General features: G+C 35.9%; 1 non-coding gene and 1 pseudogene across 1 annotated transcript; both read right to left on the bottom strand.

Moving 5' to 3' along the window:
• Positions 1-594: 594 nt before the first annotated feature.
• Positions 595-667, bottom strand: trnaa-agc (transfer RNA alanine (anticodon AGC)). The gene has a single exon. It is a non-coding gene; the product is annotated as a tRNA-Ala (tRNA).
• Positions 668-1,310: 643 nt separating this feature from the next.
• LOC127621239 (4-hydroxyphenylpyruvate dioxygenase-like) lies at positions 1,311-5,378 on the bottom strand (annotated as a pseudogene).
• Between the last annotated feature and the right edge of the window lie 498 nt (positions 5,379-5,876).

Here is a 5,876-nt window from a genome sequence, read left to right on the forward strand (position 1 = left end):
ATATTGATCTGTTTCTCACCCACACCTGACATATAACTTCTAAAGATATTAATTTAATCACTGGAGTCTTACGGATTACATTTATGCTGCCTTCATATGCTTTTTGGAGCGTCAACATTTTGGTAAACACTCACTTGCATTGTATGGACCTACAGAGCTGAAATATTCTTCTAAAAAAAATATTTGTGTTCTGAAGTAGAAAGAAAGTCATACACATCTAGGATGGCATGAGTAAATGATGGGATAATTTTAATTTTTGTGTGAACTATCCCCTTAATGTCACATGTTAAGTTATGCAATTCCCCTTGAAATTCACACACCACTAGGTAAATCCACGTTCGTTTTTTTATTAACTTGTGTTTACATAAAATACAAATATAATATAAATACAATTACCGTAATAGAAAAAGAATCATGTATTTAATGGATGTGCCCTAGTATGGATAATCTACAGCCCAAACAAACACATAGGCTTCAGTTCATACACATGCATCACGCATATTCGTGCAATATAATAAAGTTAATCTGATATAACTTTCATTTCTGTAAATACATTGTTATACGTAAAAAAGATAGAAAGGAAAATTGTCGCTTTGGAGAATGCGGGCATCGATCCCGCTACCTCTCGCATGCTAAGCGAGCGCTCTACCATTTGAGCTAATTCCCCAGTGCTACATCAAGTAACGAATATTAGGTAATGTCTACACCATCTAAGAAATGTTTGGGACAAAACTGGTGTCAAGTCCTGCTACTACAATGTCCGTCCTTTTAAACTGAAAAACGGCTTCATAAATTCACTGAAAAATAAAAATGTGATTGATATCCTTGTTGCTGTTCTGTTGCAGTACTTTATGATACGCTGTCTAATTGTCGTTAAGTTAGTGCAGGAACAACATTAAGGTTTAAAAAAAGTTTCATTTTTTAGCGTGCACAGTAGTCTAATACCACTTGTCAATGTAATTTGAGATTGCTAATCAAATTGATAAAGGCGGGACTCATTGATCACTCCAGTGCAGCGCATCAGCAAAAGTTAAGAGTGTTAGTGTCATGTGAGATGAAAATATATAACTAAACATGCTATATTTGACCGCTGTTTTATGATTACAATGTTTTACCAACCAAAAGTTATTCCCAAGGGTGCCAACTATTCTCCATTTTGCAAAGCTGGTGGTACAAAATATTATGGCAGTGCTTGCATTGACAAAAGCTCTTCAGTGTGTTTGGAAGCTGACAAAAATATGACAATGGTAAACATTAAAGCATTAAGTTTACTGTGCATCTTTTGACATATGTAGGCATATTTTCAGTGCTCAGAGTCTCATTACTCTAAAGGGCCCATTTAGAGATGGTGTAAGGATGGTGATTTCCTCTGGCATTCTGTTCGGCTTCAATTGCCTCAAACAGGTATTTGAAATTTCCCGCACCAAAATCCTGAAACAACATAACAATGCAATGTTATTCACACTGACATAAAAATTCTTCAATGAGCTATGAATGTGAAATTTATAGAAACTGAAATAAAATGTCTGAAATATTACTAGTTTCTGAGATTTATAATTGCAATCGTACTTGATGATTGTGTCTCTGGATGACCTAGAAACACAGTGGGTCTATTCTGCACTGGTTTGTTGAAGATCTGGGGCAGGTAGCCATTGTAAACGTAATGAATGTTAAGCTCCTGTATAATATGAAACCACATTATTATAACCCATTCTGCACAAGTCCTGAAAAAAAACTCACCTACAATATACTGAAGTCCTGAACAATTTAGACCTCGGAATGCTTCAACTTCTCTCTGAGCTGGTAGTAGGGGTCAGGCACTGACATGAACTCCATGCTACGTTCCTTTAGGTTACAGGTCTAAAAAGGAATTATATATGAATTATATATTTCAGACTTACTACAGAACCTCATAAAGACTATTATCATTTGTACTTTCACAATTATTTGTGTTGCAAAACCTCCCGGCTGTGGTTTAATCACTGCTGTGATGTTAGGTGTTCTGGTAATGTGTTGAAACCTTGGGCCAATAGTGCTCCACATTTTATTAAAAACTATGAGAAAAGATCATTAAAGATAGTTGGATGAAAGCATGGATAGAAGGTAAGGGAGATGTCACGTTTGTAAATATGTGCCTGGATCTGGGACCTGCGCTTAACCATGGCAGGTTCCTTGATTGGCATTTTCAAAGTTTCTTCGTTGTTGACACCACTATGGACTGCAGTGCACGGTATTCAGTCTGTAATTGCTTGTCATCTACCGACCAGAATCAATGGAACAGCAGGTTCCTCTGATAGCTTCAAATGGACATACAAACACATGTCAGTGCATAACTCTGATTCTGCTGTGAAAAACACAAGCATAAATGCAAGACAATGACAGGTTATCATCTGTAAAATAAACAGTAACAGTTATGGACTATTGCTTGAAACAAACTGTTTCAATCCAGGGGTGCAAACTCGTGAGAGGTGAAAAAGTTGAGCCAGGTGTTGCAGGGATGTATTTTTAGTTTATTTGTTTGTTGTATTGTAGCTTTAAGTGTTTAAAGGAATATTCTGGGTCCAATAGAAGTTAAGCTCAATACACAGCATTTTTGGCATAATATTGTTTATCACAATTTTATTTTGGCTCAGCCCTCCTTTTATTTAAAAAAAAAAAAATAAAAAAAAATCTGAGTTCCAGTAAGGCACTTACAATTTGTAATGTTGTTGCTGGCAATGGCAAAGATGATGACGATGAAGTAAAGAACCAAATGCAAATTTATTCCAACTCATGATATCCAAAACCCTAACTACAAACATGAATGAAACATAAACATGACTTGACATACTGTAAGATTGACTTGGCATAACTAGACTAGACATAAACTTGAATAATCCAACAAACAATAAATACCTGCACTTGAACAAAGGAAAACTTGAGGCTTAAATACTAGACATGAGAGAACTCTTGACAAAGATAACCAATATACACTAAAAACTCTAAACAAGATAACAAGACAATCAACCAATTAAAACAAGACACATGAACATGGAGGGAGACATGAAATCACATAACAAGAGAACCACATGACATGAAACAGGAACTAGAAATTTCAAAACTAAAGACATGAAAAACATGAATCAACAAAATACACATGACACAATAGAAGTGAATGAGCCAATCCATAATCCTCACTATTTCAAAGTATAGCCACAAGACATAAACAATATGCATGTTAGCATGATTTTAGTGTGATAAAATCGCTAACTAACCTTTTCTGTGTAACGTCCAATTTTACAACTTTGTAAAATGACAATGTAATGTCAAACCCTAAAATGACTGTAAAAATGATGATTTAACAATAAGATTTAAAGGAACAATAATTGTAATCACTTTTATAAAACTATAAGCTTCATATTTCTGCCTCTAAACCCTCCAAAAATGTAACCCATTCACTTCAATTGAAAGTGCCTCACTGAAACCTCAATTGTTTCTTTTTATTTTAAAGGAAAGACAAGTCAAGTTTATTTTATTGTGGTAATCAATATTATGCCACAAATGCTGTTAACTGTTTTGAACCCGTAATATTCCTTTAAGCTGCAAAAACCCAATCAAAGTGATGTTAATAAATAAAATGTGGAAAATGTAACCAATAAAATTGGGCAAATTAGCTTAAAAATAGATGACTTCAGCCAAAAAGGTGATTAGTTTGCATCCCTGCGAATCATTAAAAGAGACTCCATGTTAAATAAACATCAAGGACTATTTCTCCTGGGATGCGTGTTTATTATTTGCCCCATATAAAACTAGATTAGACTAATATTTATTTGTCAAATTGTTCTCTGTATCGAATCTATGAACTTATGAATCAGACTGATGTCTGTTTTAAATCAGAACTATTCCCACTAACCCTTCCCCACCACACGCCTTTCCTCCTTCTCTACCTCCTTACTGTGTCTAACGGTCTCCATATGGCAACTCAGACCCTTTGAGAAGTAATTTTTAGGATAATTGCTAAGGAGTTTTCTTGCATAATATTCAGTCATCAACTACAACTGCTTGAAATGCAACCATTCCCTTTTCACCCCATTTGTGGTCTCCATCCATTTTCTCCTTATACTAGAACCAGCTATAGCTCTTTCACCTTCTCTGATCTTTCCTCTCTTTGCTTCATCCTCACCATGGAGACCAACTGGTGATCCATGGGGACTGGCTCTTGTCTTAGTGTATTCTTACTGGATGGGAGCAAACAGGGAGTTTCTCCCCAACGACTTGCACTGTTCTAACCTTGTACTCTCATGATGTTCCTTTATATTTCAATCGGTTTAGAAAGGTTACGTTTAGACCATCTCATTATCTGGCTGATTTTCTAACCACATGGTCAATGAAATCTAGCTTGCAACTTGGCATGTAAAATAACAAATCATATTAAGAGACAAAGAAAAGGACAATAAAAGAAAATTAATTATATACAGTTATGTGACCAACAAATAAAATAGACCACCTCTATGAGAACACATGGACACATAATTTGTGGCAAATGCAGTTTAACAGTACCAATCAGTTACCATACAATAAGCATCCAAATTCACAGTTTTGCCAAGAATGGGTCACAGCAAAGAGGAGTTTTGAATCCTGAAAGGAAGAGCCATTATACCCTGCCCATTCTATGAATATGTGTGGTATCGCCATACTATAAAAAGTAATAGTAAACTAGTTAAAGAATGTAAAACAGGAGAGAATTCAGTGAGAAAATATAGGAATAAATGTGTGTCCCCTTAAATCCATTTATTTTAATAATAATGACTTTTATATATAAGGACATATTTAACATTTAAAACTTATTATAAATATTGTCTGTAGCACTGCCAGTAACACCTTGTCAAAATTATTATCCTCCACAACATGAGGCTCTCATGAGGATCAATATTTACCTCCACCAGGAACTCACAGTTCTCTACAGTGAAAGCTATATCTTAAACAGCATCTCCATGTTTCACCAGGTGATCCCCAATCTCTGTATTAGAAAGGGGACAGATGACACAGTTAGGTATTCGATTTTTAAAATCATCAAATAGCAAACAATGTCAATACCAGGGTCAGGCTGGCCATAGGGAGAACCGGGACTTTTCCTGGTGGGCCAGCAACGAAACAGGGCCAAACAGTAGGGGATAAGCTGAAACGGGCTGCAAAACTGAGCCACAATATGCAGAAAAGGCACATACGTTGAGCATCCAGACCAGCCTGTGTCCTGATCTGACTCCTCACCTAAGAGAAGACTGATTGGACTCTAGTCTGCTTTTTTTAACCGCAAATGGCTCTGCAGCTTCATTCTTCTCCTCCATTGCTTCATTTGTTAGATCAATGGGAGCATGTTCCTCAGCTTCAACCTGCATATTTATTTTGTCCTTTTGTCTCTCATCTCTGTTCCTCCTCTTTTGCTTGGTTTGTACGGAAATTATGACAAAACCTGATTCTCACCTACCTCTATTTCACCAAGTGAACTCAATATTACGACTGACTGTCTCCACCCCATGATATGCCAAGAGTTCAAAACCCAACTTTTTACAGTTGTAAGATGCTGCCTGGGATGCATCACAACATAGAGGAAAAACAAGAAGAATTTGAATTTAGAACACATGTAACTAAAGTTTAAAACAACTGTATCAAAAACTTCACAAATGGGTTGATTTTAAATGAAATAAACTTCACAAAAAGATTATTCAAAGTAAAACTACAGACACCATTCAGTTTTCTAAATTTAAAGAGAATGACTCAACCTATTGGAGAGATTAGAAAAGGATCGCAAAGGTCTCAATATGGATCAAATTAGTGGAGGATGGTGCTTTACTACTCCCACACCTTATGAGAGCCAGTAGCATCTCCCTATAGGA

Source organism: Xyrauchen texanus, chromosome 27, assembly GCF_025860055.1.
Source record: "Xyrauchen texanus isolate HMW12.3.18 chromosome 27, RBS_HiC_50CHRs, whole genome shotgun sequence".
NCBI lineage: Eukaryota > Metazoa > Chordata > Actinopteri > Cypriniformes > Catostomidae > Xyrauchen > Xyrauchen texanus.